At 47.0% G+C, this 13,399-nt stretch overlaps 1 non-coding gene across 1 annotated transcript; it reads right to left on the reverse strand.

The window, feature by feature from the left end:
* Positions 1-5,836: 5,836 nt before the first annotated feature.
* On the reverse strand, positions 5,837-5,909 carry trnar-ccu (transfer RNA arginine (anticodon CCU)). Its single transcript has one exon. It is a non-coding gene; the product is annotated as a tRNA-Arg (tRNA).
* Between the last annotated feature and the right edge of the window lie 7,490 nt (positions 5,910-13,399).

The following is a 13,399-nucleotide window of genomic DNA, read 5'->3' on the forward strand; positions in this document are numbered from 1 at the left end:
GACTGAATATGTCACTTCGATGAGTGATGAAATGTATCTGTCAATAAACGTTGCATCCACATGAACTGATTCAACCTTCTGTGGTTTTCTCACCTGGATTATTGAGCGTGCATACAAACAGACTGATGGTGAATTTTCTGGGTTGGCTGTGACACCATCACAACCAAACAAGTAGGTTATGGTGCACTTGCTGGTGTGACGCAAATTTGACTTATTAGCACACCTGGAACCAAAATGTACAGATGAAAATAGGAAAGCACTTGATTTAATAGGGGGTTGGAAGAAGAAGCTGCAAACAAACAATACTGGGCGGTGAATGCCTGATGTTCTCAGTACTGAACCACAGGCTTAAACTCAAAACGCAGACTCAGTTCACAAATATCAGACCTTTTAATAAAAATGAGGTCGGTACATAGGTGATCAGATAGTAAGGCAACAGTGTCCAAATCGGCAGGCGAAAGGTGAGGTCAAAAAAGGCAAAAACAGGTCAGGAAACTATAGGGCTCAGGAAACATACACAAAAGGGAAAAATGCTGGAACGCTGTCACAAGGAACAAGACGAACTGGCAAAGAAGGAAGGGAACACTAAGGAGGGGAGACAATGAGACACAGGTGCAACACATTAGGGCGGGTAATCACACAGGAGGGAGACATGAGGGCAGGAAGTAAAGGACCTGAAACGAGACAAGAGTATCAAAATAAAACAGGAAATACAAGACAAAGAACACTGGGAGAAACAACAGATAACTTAACTATCCAGACGGGGCGTGACAGTACCCCCCCCCTCTACGGCCGGGTCCAGACAGCCCAGGGTGGGCCCGATGGAAGTCCCGGATGAGCGAGGGGTCCAAGATGTTGCTGGCCGAGACCGAGGAACGTTCCTCCGGGCCGCATCCCTCCCAGTCGACCAGGTATTGGGAGCCCCGGCCCCGACGCCGGGCGGACAGTGTAAACAGGGCCACCATCGACGAACCGGGTGGGAGGCAGGGACCAGAGGGCTTTCTATGGCCAGTTTATCTGACTCACGTGGAAGGATGGGTGGACTCTCATGGCTCTGACAGCAACTGGGTTAATGAACTTGGAAATAGGGAATGGCCCCACAAACTTGGGAGTTAGTTTCCGGGACTTCACTCTGAGAGGCAGGTCTTTAGTGGATAGCCATACCCTCTGGCCGCTCCTCCAAGTGGGGGCAGGGATCCGCTGTCGGTCAGCCGCCTTCTTGTAACGCTCGGAATTGCGGAGCAGGGTGCGTCGGGCCCGGGCGTGGCGACAGCGGCGCACCAGAGCAGAGGGCACACTGACCTCCCTCTCGAGGGCAGGGAAGAGAGGAGGTTGATATCCATAGGCACACTGAAAGGGGGCGAGACCAGATGAGGAACATGGGAGAGAGTTGTGTGCATACTCAACCCAGGTGAGCTGACTGCTCCATGTGTTGGGGCTTTGGGAGGCGAGGCAATGCAGGCTGGTCTCCAGCTCCTGGTTCAGCCACTCCCGTCTGACCGTTGGTGGCCAGATGAGAGGCTGACATATGCTCCCAGGAGTGAACAGAAAGCCCGCCAGAACTGTGCCACAAACTGCAGGCCCCGATCAGACACTGTCCCTGGGGAAGCCATGGAGGCGAAAAACATGATGCAGCATCACCTCAGCTGTCTCCTTGGCCGAGGGCAACTTGGGCAAGGAACAAAATGGACCATCTTTGAAAATCTATTCACCACCGTGAGGATGATGGTGTTACCTTTGGAAAGGGGGAGACCAGTCACAAAGTCCACAGAGATGTCTGACCAGGGTCGAAGTGGCACAGGGAGTGGGCGAAGCTGACCAGAAGCTGGGCATCGGGAGACCTTACTGCGAACACATACACCGGACAGGGTGCCACGTACTCTGTCACCTCCTTCTCCATGACCGTCCACCAGAACCGCTGTCGTATGACGAACAAGGTCCTGCGTACTCCATGGTGACAGGATAACCGGGAAGAGTGGGCCCAGTGGATGACCTGTGAACGCAAGACAGGAGGCACAAACAGCCGGTTCGGCAGGCAGCCGGCCGGAGGTTGACAGTTCACATTGGCCTCGGTAACCCTTCTCTCAATTTTCCAAGTGACAGAACCCACAAAACACGAGGGAGGAAGAATGAGAGTAGGATCTTTACAAGAGTTCTCGGAGGGAAACAAACAGGAGAGAGCATCAGGCTTTAAGTTCTTGGAGCCAGGGCGATAAGACAGGGTGAAATGGAACCGGTTGAAAAAGAGCCCACCTTGCGCGCCGAGAGTTGAGTCTCTTGGCCATCCTCAAGTACTCAAGGTTCTTAGGATCCGTCCAGACGAGAAAAGGCTGTTCGGCCCCCTCCAACAAGTGCCTCCACTCCTCCAATGCCACCTTGATGGCAAGCAGCTCATGGTTGCCAACATCATAGTTTCTCTCAGAGGCCAACAGCTTGCGGCAAAGAAAGGCACAGGGGTTTAGCTTATTGTCCTTAGCCGACCTCAGAGAGAACAGCTCCCATACCCACATAAGAGGCATCCACCTCCACCACAAACTGCAGGTTGGGGTCAGGCAATGTGAGGACAGGAGCTGAGGTGAAGCTGGTCTTCAGTCTCTGGAAAGCAAGCTCAGCCCGGGGGTTCCACTGGAAGCTAAGCTTAGAAGAGGTCAGTGCATGAAGGGGGGCAGCAACAGAACTAAGATTCCTGATGAACTTTCTGTAAAAGTTAGCAAAACCCAGGAATCGTTGAACCTCCTTACCGCTAGTGGGAGTGGGCCAATCCACAACAGCGCTAACCTTTTCTGGGTCCATCCTGACCTCCCCCTCAGACACAATGAACCCCAGGAAGGACAAGGAGGGCATGTGAAATTCACACTTCTCAGCTTTGACAAAGAGTTGGTGGTGGAGGACCCGCTGAATAGGAGTTTGCTGATCAGGGGAGAAGATTAAGATGTCGTCCAGGTAAACAAACTCATCGAGCATATCCCGGAGGATGTCGTTCACCAGGGCCTGAAAGACAGCCGGGGCATTGGTAAGTCTAAATGGCATGACCAGGTACTCGTAATGACCACTGGGAGTGTTAAATGCCGTCTTCCATTCATCCCCCTCCCTTATTCTAACTAGGTGATAAGCATTGCTTAAATCCAGTTTAGTGAAAACCTTAGCACCATTTAGTGGTTCGAAAGCAGTGGAAATTAAAGGGAGGGGGTACCTGTTGCAAACGGTGATCTCGTTGAGTCATCTGTGGTCAATGCAAGGCCGCAGGGTTTTATCCTTCTTGTCAATGAAGAAGAACCCAGCGCCAGCGGGAGAGGAGGAAGGCAGAATAATCCCTGCAGCCAGGGATTCCTCAATGTACTTTCTCATGGCCTGGGTTTCAGGAGCTGACAGGGAATACAGGCGACTCTTGGGTGGTGAAGTTCCAGGGAGCAGGTCAATGGCGCAGTCATAGGCGAGGATATGGCACGGGCCTTGCTAAAAACCTCCTTAAGGTCATGGTAGCAGACGGGAACCCGGGAAACTCTGGATCCAGGCTGGGGGAGTTCTGGGAGGTTGAAGCTTTGACAGGAAAGTTTGAGAGGGTGAGAAACAGTTCTTTGCACAAGTCTTTCTCCATGAAATTACCTGCCCCGTTTCCAGTCTATATGGGGGCTGTGGAGTGTGAGCCAGGGGTATCCCAGGATAAGTGGGTACTGAGGAGCTCGAAAGACATGAAAGCTGATTCTTTCGCTGTGAGAATCGGGAAAAGACAGGTGCAGTGACTGAGTGCGATGGGTGACGTTACATAATAGCCTACCGTCCAGGGCACTGGCATCCAGGCACTGGTTGAGGCGGAGGGTTTTGAGGCACAGCTTCCTGGCTAGATCAAAGTCCATTAGGTTAGCATCTGAGCCGGAATCAACTAGGATTTGATGCTTTAGAGAGAACGCAGGGCAGATGAGAGACACTAGAGTTGCAGACGAGAGGGATTAGAACCAGTCAAAGTACGGCTCACCAGTGCCCTCACCTTCACTGGCGAGCCCGGTCTTTTAACGGGCAGAAGGCGATGAAGTGGCCCAGTTGGTCACAGTAGATGCAGCGACCCTCTGAAACTCGTCGCTGGCGCTCCTCTGGGGTCAGGTGGGTTCGGCCAAGCTGCATAGGTTCCTCCGTGTCTGGGGGAGGCGCTGTGATAGAGTCAGCAGAAGGAGTGCGTCGCCAGGGAGAAAAAGAAGAGCTGCTGACCTGTTGCCTCCGCTGGAGCGGCGGGGAACTGCAGGGTCTGGTTCTGCCTCTCTCTCATAAAGAGGCTTGTCAATCTTTATAGCCAGGGCTATAAGGGAATCCAGCTCTGCAGGTAGGTCCAGGGCGGCTAATTGGTCTTTGAGAGTGTCAGAAAGTCCATCAAGAAAATCATCAAAGAAGGCTTGCTGGTTCCAACCACTCTCTGCTGCTAGAGTGCGGATCTCTATGGCGTAATCAGAGACCCTCTTCTTAACCTGTACCATGTCTCGCCAGGGCTTGGGCTGCCTCCCGTCCAGGGACTGTCTGCTGGAAGATCTGGGTGAAGGTCTTGGAGAACAGCGACAGTGAATTGCAGACAGGTGATTTCTGACTCCACTCTGCCGTCGCCCAGGCCTCCGCTCTCCCAGTCAGGTGAGAAATAATATATGCAATCTTTGAGCGGTCAGAGGGGAAGGCAGCAGCCTGAAGCTCAAAATGCAAATCACAGTGGGTTAGAAAAGCTCTGCAGTCACCTGTGTCTCCGGAGAAACGCTCTGGTCTAGAAAGGTGGAGAGGCAGGGAAAGAGTGGCAGGCGCCGGAGAAGCAGCACCGGACCCAGAACCAGGAGGTGCCGCTGGTGTCGATTCGCCAGAGCCCAGCGGGTTCTGCATCTTCCGCATTTGGTCAAAGAGATCGTTGAGCTGGGTTCCAAAAGCTGCCAGGAGGTACTACTGACGGTCTGTCAGCTCCTTCACTTCATGGCGAAGAAGGCTGATCTGTTCATCTTGACTCTGGATCTTGTGAACCTGTGCCCGGAGCACAGAGCGTACTGCATGTAAGTCCGCTGAGTCCATGTTATGGCCAGTTGGTACTGTCAGTACTGAACCACAGGCTTGGACTCAAAACGCAGACTCAGTCTCAGTTCACAAGAATCCGTCCTTTTAACAAAAATGAGGTCGGTACACAGGTGATCAGATAGCAAGGCAACAGTGTCCAAATCGGCAGGCCAAAGGCGAGGTCAAAAACAGGTCAAGAAACATACACAAGGGGAAAAATACCGTAACGCTGTCACAAGAAACAAGATGAACTGGCAAAGAAGGAAGGGAACACTAAGACTATATACTCTGGAGGAGGGGAGACAATGAGACACAGGTGCAACACTTTAGGGCAGGGCAGGTAATCATACAGGAGGGAGACACATGAGGGCAGGAAGTAAAGGACCTGAAACGAGACAAGAGGTGAGTATCAAAATAAAACAGGAAATACAAGACAAAGAACACTGGGAGAAACAACAGATAACTTAACTATCCAGACGGGGCGTGACAGATGTAGGAGGTATGCTTCCCTAAACAAGGAGCCTGACAGAAGGTTCTGGGGTGGCTACGACACCATCACAACCAAAACAGCATATTATGGTGCACCTGTTGGTGTGGTGCTACGTTGACTTACTAGCACACTTGGGATTAAAGAGTACAGTTGAAAATAGCAAAGCACCTGGTTTAGCAAGCTATTGCAAGGAGAAGCTGCCTACTAAGAATGCTGGGTAAGCAATTGTTAATGTTTGACTGGAAGGGTATTGTCACTGAAGAAGAATCATGAAGGAGAATGTTCTGGGTTGGCTACGACACCATCATAACTAAACAAATAGCTCACCCCAGATGGGACTCGAACCCACAATCCCTGGCTTAGGAGGCCAGTGTCTTATCCATTAGGCCACTAGGGCTGAGCAATGCTGTGTCTGAAGGCCGAGTCAAAGGCACCACAGTAAAAAAAACATGGCATTCAGTATTTGGAAATTTGATTACGGGTGGGACGATATGAAAATTTCATGTCACGATTATCATGGCCAAAATAATTGTGATTCATATTATAGCTCCCTCCAGTAATAGACATGAGGCACGAGATCATGGTTAAAAAGAATGGGGCTTTATTCCTACATCGGTCCAACCCGTGAGAACTGGGTTAAAAGACAAAAATAAAAAAAATACAATAATTTAGATGTATGTATTGTATTTACAATTCTTAATTCCCCTAGAGCAATACAGTAGGTAGCATATTGAGCTGACACATTTATAGTATATGTAAAATATGCATTAAATAGCCATCCATCCATTATCCAAACCGCTCATCCTGCTCTCAGAGTCCCGAAGATGCTGGAGCCTACCCCTGCAGTCATTGGGTGGCAGGCGCGGAGACACCCTGGAAAGGCCTCCAAGAACATCACATGGGTTTCCTCCGGGTGCTACTGTTCCCTCCCACAGTCCAAAGACATGTAGGTGAGGTGAATCGGCCATACTACACTGCTCAAAAAAATAAAGGGAACACATAAGCAATGCAATGTAGCTCCAAGTCAATCACACTTTTGAGATATCAACCTGTCCAGTTAGGAAGCAACACTGATTTGTGAATCAATTTCACCTGTTGGTAAATTGTCTAATTTCCACCAGGTGGAAATTAGACAATTTGCAAGACAACCCCTATAAAAGGAATGGATTTGCAGGTGGTGGCCACAGACCATTTGCCTGTCCTCATCTTTTCTGACCGATCTTTGGTTAGTTTTTCATTTTGCTAGTGCCCTCACCACTAGAGGTGGCATGAGGCGGTATCTGCAACCTACAGACGTTGCTCAGGTAGTGCAGCTCATCCAGGATGGCACATCAATGCGTGCTGTGGCAAGAAGATTTGATGTGTCTCCCAGCACAGTGTCCAGAGCATGGAGGAGGTACCAGGAGACAGGCCAGTACACCAGGAGACGTGGAGGGGGCCGCAGGAGGACAACACCGCAGCAGGACCGCTATCTGGTCCTTTGTGCAAGGAGGAACAGGAGGAGCACTGCCAGAGCCCTACAAAACGACTTTCAACAGGCCACTAATGTGCAGGTTTCTGCTCAAACAGTGAGAAACAGAATGCATGAGGATGGTATGAGGGCCCGACGTCCACAATTGGGGCCTGTGCTCACAGCCCAACACCGTGCAGCCCGATTGACCTTTGCCAGAGAACATCTTGGTTGGCAGATTCGCCATTGGCGCCCTGTGCTCTTCACAGATGAGAGCAGGTTCACACTGAACACATGTGACAGACGTGAGAGAGTCTGGAGACGCTGTGGAGAACGTTCTGCTGCCTGCAACATCCTCCAGCATGACCGGTTTGGCGGTGGGTCAGTGATGGTCTGGGGAGGCATATCCTTGGAGGGCCGCACAGACCTCTACGTGCTAGCCAGAGGTACCATGACTGCCATTAGGTACCAGGATGAGATCCTCAGACCCATTGTCAGACCATATGCTGGTGCAGTGGGCCCTGGGTTCCTGCTCATGCATGACAATGCTCGTTCTCATGTGGCCAGAGTGTGTCAGCAGTTCCTGTATGTCGAGGGCATTGATGCTATGGACTGGCCTGCACGTTCCCCAGACCTGAATCCAATCGAGCACCTCTGGGACATCATGTCTCGTACCATCCGCCAACGCGATGTCGCACTGCAGACTGTCCAGGAGTTGACCGATGCCCTGATCCAGGTCTGGGAGGAGATCCCTCAGGAGATCATCCGTCATCTCATCAGGAGCATGCCCAGACGTTGTAGGGAGTGCATACAGGCACGTGGAGGCCACACACACTACTGAGCCTAATTTTGAATCGTCTTGAAGAATTTCCACAGAAGTTGGATCAGCCTATGTTCTCATTTTCCACTTTGATTTTGAGTATGATACTGAATCCAGACCTTAATGGGCTAATGATTTTGATTCCATTGATCATTCTTAGGTTATTTTGCTCTAAACACATTCCTCTGTCTAATAAATAAAGATTTTCAGCTGAAATATTTCATTCATCGAGGTCTATATTGTGTTTTTAGGTGTTCCCTTTATTTTTTTGAGCAGTATATATTCTCCCTAGGTGTGTGTGTGTGTGTGTGTGTGTGTGTGTGTGTGTGTGTGTGTGATTATTTATCATTTACAGTACAGAAAAACTACAAAATGATAAAATGAAGTTAAATTTCAAACAGACCTCGTAGGCTGCTTACTACTTAAGAGGGGCCAAATCTTGATTGGTTTGTTTAAAGAGTTATTGTTGCTATTTTGTCGCTTTGCTTGCAAGCTTTTTGTTAGCAGAGAATGGTTTCGATCCATCGACCTCTGGGTTATGGGCCCAGCACGCTTCCGCTGCGCCACTCTGCTGACGACAGAGCATGTTTTTATATGGGAAAACATAGCACGAGCATTGTAAAAATACTGTTGACAAACATAGATATTGTGCCGACAACTTTGTGCAAAAAAATACTGCACATAACAAGGACAAATAATCCTACATAATATGATACTGCTGTGCAATTTTTTAAATATATTTACATTTTGTCATTGGTATATATTTTTTTATTCAAAGTCACATACAGCAGTCAGTGATTAGCCACAAAAAAAGAAAAAAAAAGTGTAGGAATTGGCATAGCAGAGTGATACACAGTAGCTGTATCGTAGCCACGAAGCAAGGAACATTTTTAGGCTTTTCTTGAAGTAAGTAGATAATTGTCTTATCCATTAGACTAAGTCAGTTGTTCTGATGATGACCAGGAGGTTAATCCACCAATGAGGGACTAGGTGAGGGAAAGTCTGGATCCAGAGCTTGTCACTCTAGTAGATGGGATAGATCATATGCTACTAGAGGCAGAGCAAAAAGATCGAGGAGTGTATCTGCTGATAGAGGACTGCAGGTAGCAAGGTGCGGTTCCGTGGACTGCACGTAATGCCAATCAGGTTTTGAACTTTATGTGAGCAGCAACTGGAATCCAGTGTAAGGATACATAGGCAGAAGTAATGTGTAAATTTCGGCAGGTTGAAGACCAGGCATGCAGCACCATTCTGGGTTTTTGAAATCACCCTCTAGGTCTCCTGTCTTGCACTAATGGCTGTTTCGCTCTGTTGGTATTTGTTTTGCACTGCAGGAATGAAATACTCGCTGCGTTCACACCTTTCACTACACAGTAGCGGGACGTGGCTGGGTTGATGTGCTGAGACAGTTTGTGCGTGTCCTGAAGCTTCCATCATTTGGCAGAGCCAGGGTACATGTTGATATGGCTGCCAGCGTCTGTCGCCATCTTACAATGCTGTGATTGCAGACATTCCCAAATCCTCTTTCAATTGTACACATGCCCATTGAAACTGTAGTTAATGGTCACACTCATATTTGCATATGAAACTGGTCTTTGGTTTCGGTCGTTATGCAACTGTATGGTTTATAAAGGTGGGGATACCTGCAGTCTGTTTAGACTGAAGATGCCTCTTAGATGAGTGATGAAACACATCTGTCAATAAACGTTGCATCCATATGAACTGATTCAACCTTCTTTGATTTTCTTACCTGGATTATTGAGCGTGCATAAAGACAGACTGATGGTGAATTTTCTGGGCTGGCAACGACACCGTCACAACCAAACAAGTAGGTTATGGTGCACTTGCGGGTGTGGTGTAAATTTGACATATTAGCACACCTGGAACGAAAATGTACAGATGAAAATAGGAAAGCACTTGATTTAATGGGGGGTTGGAAGAAGAAGCTGCATACAAACAATGCTGGGCGGCGAATGCCTGATGTAGGAGGTACGTCTCCCTAAAGAAGGAGCCTGAGAGAGAATTTTTTGGGTTGGCTACGACACCATCACAACCAAACCAGCATATTATGATGCACTTGTTCGTGTGGTGCTAAGTTGACTTACTAGCACACTTGGAATCAAAGAGTACAGCTGAAAACAGCAAAGCACCTGATTTAGCAAGATGTTGCATGGAGAAGCTGCCAACTAACAAGGCTGGGTAACCAATTGTTACCGATAATTGGAGCACACCTTCCGGTCCCCTTTTTTAAATATGGGCACCACCACCCCAGTGTGCCACTCCACAGGTACTGTCCCCGACCCCCATGCGACACTGAAGAGGTGTGTCAGCCAAGACAGCCAATGTGCAGAGCCTTCAAGCATCTCGGGGCAAATCTCATCCACAGCCGGCACCTTGGAGCTTCTTAACTACCTCAGAGACCTCTGCCTGGGGGTGGGGCTTCCCCCGAGTCTTCAGACTCTACCTGTTCCACTGAGGACGTGCTAGCCGTTATACTTTCCATATAAACTTAGCACAAAAAGTAAGGAAATTTGTGTCTGGTAGATTATCTCTTTGTTGTAGCAATGCTTCTTGGCAATAAATCTTATATCAGGCAGCTGATTGTCAGCAGCTGGGATACCAGAAGCTCAAAACAAGAGTCAACAGCAAAATAAGCTGTTTGGCATTGCCAGAGAAGATTTGGCAAATTTTTCATATGCACAACCCACATACTCAGATATGCTGCTCATCCCCCAAATGTATGTTCCTCACAAATGTGGCCCCATTTAAAAGGGTGATAAACAGCCTTTCCAACGGTATGAGATGTATTGCCAAGAAGCATTGTTACAACACAGAAATAATCAACCAAACACAAATTTCCTTACTTTTTTTGCTAAGTATAGTATATCTGGAAATCATTTCCCACGGTGAATGGGTGTTTTGTGTCGACATCAGATGAAAAAAAATGCATTCGGGATTTGAATTATTATTGTTGTTGTTGTTGTTGTCGAAGGCTAAATTATTACCTTTTTATGTTTTGTTTTTTTTACCTTTCTTTACCTAAGGAAAAAAATCATATTTTTGTGTATGTGTGACATGAGATGACAGCTCCCACAGCTTGTCTGCATGCTGCGCTCTCTGGCCCTCTGGCAGGCGTCAGTACTGCCGTAGGGTTCTCGGGTGTGTTGTCGCCCTTCGCTTCATTGCATGTGAACTCTTTCGCTCGCATGAAAACGCATCTCCGGTTGTCCGTCTCCGCTGCCCCGTGACACATGACAGTCTGCCGGACATGCCAGCCAGCGTGGGACCGTAAATGGAAGTTCGCCTTAGAGGCTGATGCTGCAGGTTTCTAGGTCTCCCATAGCACATGGTGCTGCAGGTCTAGGTCTCACATAGCGCATTTCTGCTCATAACACAACGTGACACCGAAATTATAGGCTGCAAGGACAGGCTGTCTGAAAAGAAAATAGGTAACACTTTAGTATGGGGAACATAGTCACCATTAATTAGGTGCTTATTAGCATGCAACTTAGCAACATATTGGCTCTTAATTGGTCATTATTACGTACTCATTAATGCCTTATTCTGCATGGCCTTATTATACAACCAGTAAGCAATTAACTATGAGTTTTCCCTCTATAACCTCAGGATTATTGCTTATTAGTAGTACCATCTCAATATGCTTTGCTTAGCATGGACTTTATAAGGTGGTAGTAGTACCACAAGAAGAGTTATTCTCCCTTACTAACACTTAATGAATATGGTCTGTTCTTACATAACAAAACACAAAACTACAAGTGTTCATAGTGTTAAATTACTCTAAATTAAGTTTTTGTTACTTAGAATATGTACTAAAGTGACATCTTGATCATTACTAATTCACTAGTAATTAAGTTTATTTTTACTTAGAATATGTTCCCCATACTAAAGTGTTACCAGAAAATACAATAAAAAACGTGGCTGATAGTCATAATAACATGATAAGCTTTGAATTGTAAACTTTATTAGTCCCCATAAATACCTTCAGAGCACGGGGCAGCCGTCCGGGGACCAACTCCAAGTTCTGAGTCCCTGTTGTTGATTCATATATTCGCCCCTATTTAACATGTTAGGATGTCAAAATAACCGTGAGCTGCAATGTTACGTGGGATTTCATAATAGCGCTAACAAAAATAAATAGATAAAAATAAAAAAATATATAAAAGTACAAGATAGACAAGGAAAAAATAGTAAGGAGAAATTACCGAGTAAACAAAGAAAACCAAAAGATAAATACAGCTCTTTTTGAGAATTATTGATTTAAAATTGTGGATGCTTTTGCAACTTTCTTGTTGCAGGTAACTTCACAACTGAATATTTAGAAGTGAGGTTCGTCTCCTGGTCTACATATGGAGACGAAGAGTTTTCATATGTACCATAAACAGTGATTAACAGTTTTGAACCTAATGTGTGTTGATTAAAAATTATTTTTTTTAAAAAATCTCAGAATCTGTCATGGAGATTTTGCAGAAACCCCATGCAACAATAAGGAAAATATTGCCTGCTGCTCATTTAACGTAGCCCAAAAAGACGTCTTTTTTTAATCTAAACCAATATTGAAGTAAAATACCACAGCATCAAAAAGGATAACAACTAAAAAAAGTTAAAACACCAAAGACAGAATAGTTAGGCAACCTGTAGGCTTTGGCATGTCATTCTAGCCTACTGACCCCCCCCCCCACCAAATCAAAGAAGTCAAAAAAAAGAAAAAGTCGTGCACCATCTCCAATACATCTTACCCCACGCACTACGCCGTTTAACCAAAATCCAACATCACCTTCCGTTCTTCCCAAATCTGAATCCCCAAATTCCCAAATTCCAAAAAAAAGTGATCCCCTCCGCAAATCCACTAATAAAACAAGACTTCAATAAAACGTCAGTAAGACGTCAGTGTGCACCGCTACTTGCTTCTTTCACCTTGGTCTAAATATTAATTCATCGTCTCGTCCATCACGGAGAGAATGGACTTGGATTTGATGGAGTCTGAACGAGTTTAGAGCCTCGTGGCTGTAGCCTAGTACCTGTTGGACGTTTTAATGAATCAGTTAATCAATAGGATGTTTCTGCATGTCGTAGGGTTGTGCAATTAGAGTTTGGAAATCCCAGGTGCTGCAAAATACCTGGGGAATTGTTCGAAGCACAACCGATTTAAATATAAAAGGAAAAGCCTCGTCAAAATCGCCAGATTGTGAGCCCAATAATCCACCCAATTAAGGACAAAAGGCACAAATTTGGAAATCAAACACCTCAGACCTTTGAGCCTAACAACGCGTCCGCAGAAGCCCCGCGTAACTGTTAGGTAGTGTGCTTTCAGTTTAATGCCGCCTCCTCTCTCCTCTCGGTCTCGGGCGTCTTCCACTCGTTTGGATCCCGACTCGTGCTCACTCGCTCTCGCGCCGTTCACCCCGCCCCTTTACTCCTCAACGCACCGCCGTCAAGTCAAACGTAGACGTTCAGAAACGTCCGGAACTGAGAGAGCTGGACTTCAAAATAAGATGGCGGACCTTAACCTTGTCATGTTTGCAAAGGGAGAAGTGTGGCTGTGAAGTAAGACCGACATGAAAAATCCTCAGGGGGTAATGTGTCAAGAGCTTGAGCT

The sequence above is a fragment of the Lampris incognitus genome, chromosome 1, assembly GCF_029633865.1.
Source record: "Lampris incognitus isolate fLamInc1 chromosome 1, fLamInc1.hap2, whole genome shotgun sequence".
NCBI classification, from domain to species: Eukaryota; Metazoa; Chordata; class Actinopteri; order Lampriformes; family Lampridae; genus Lampris; species Lampris incognitus.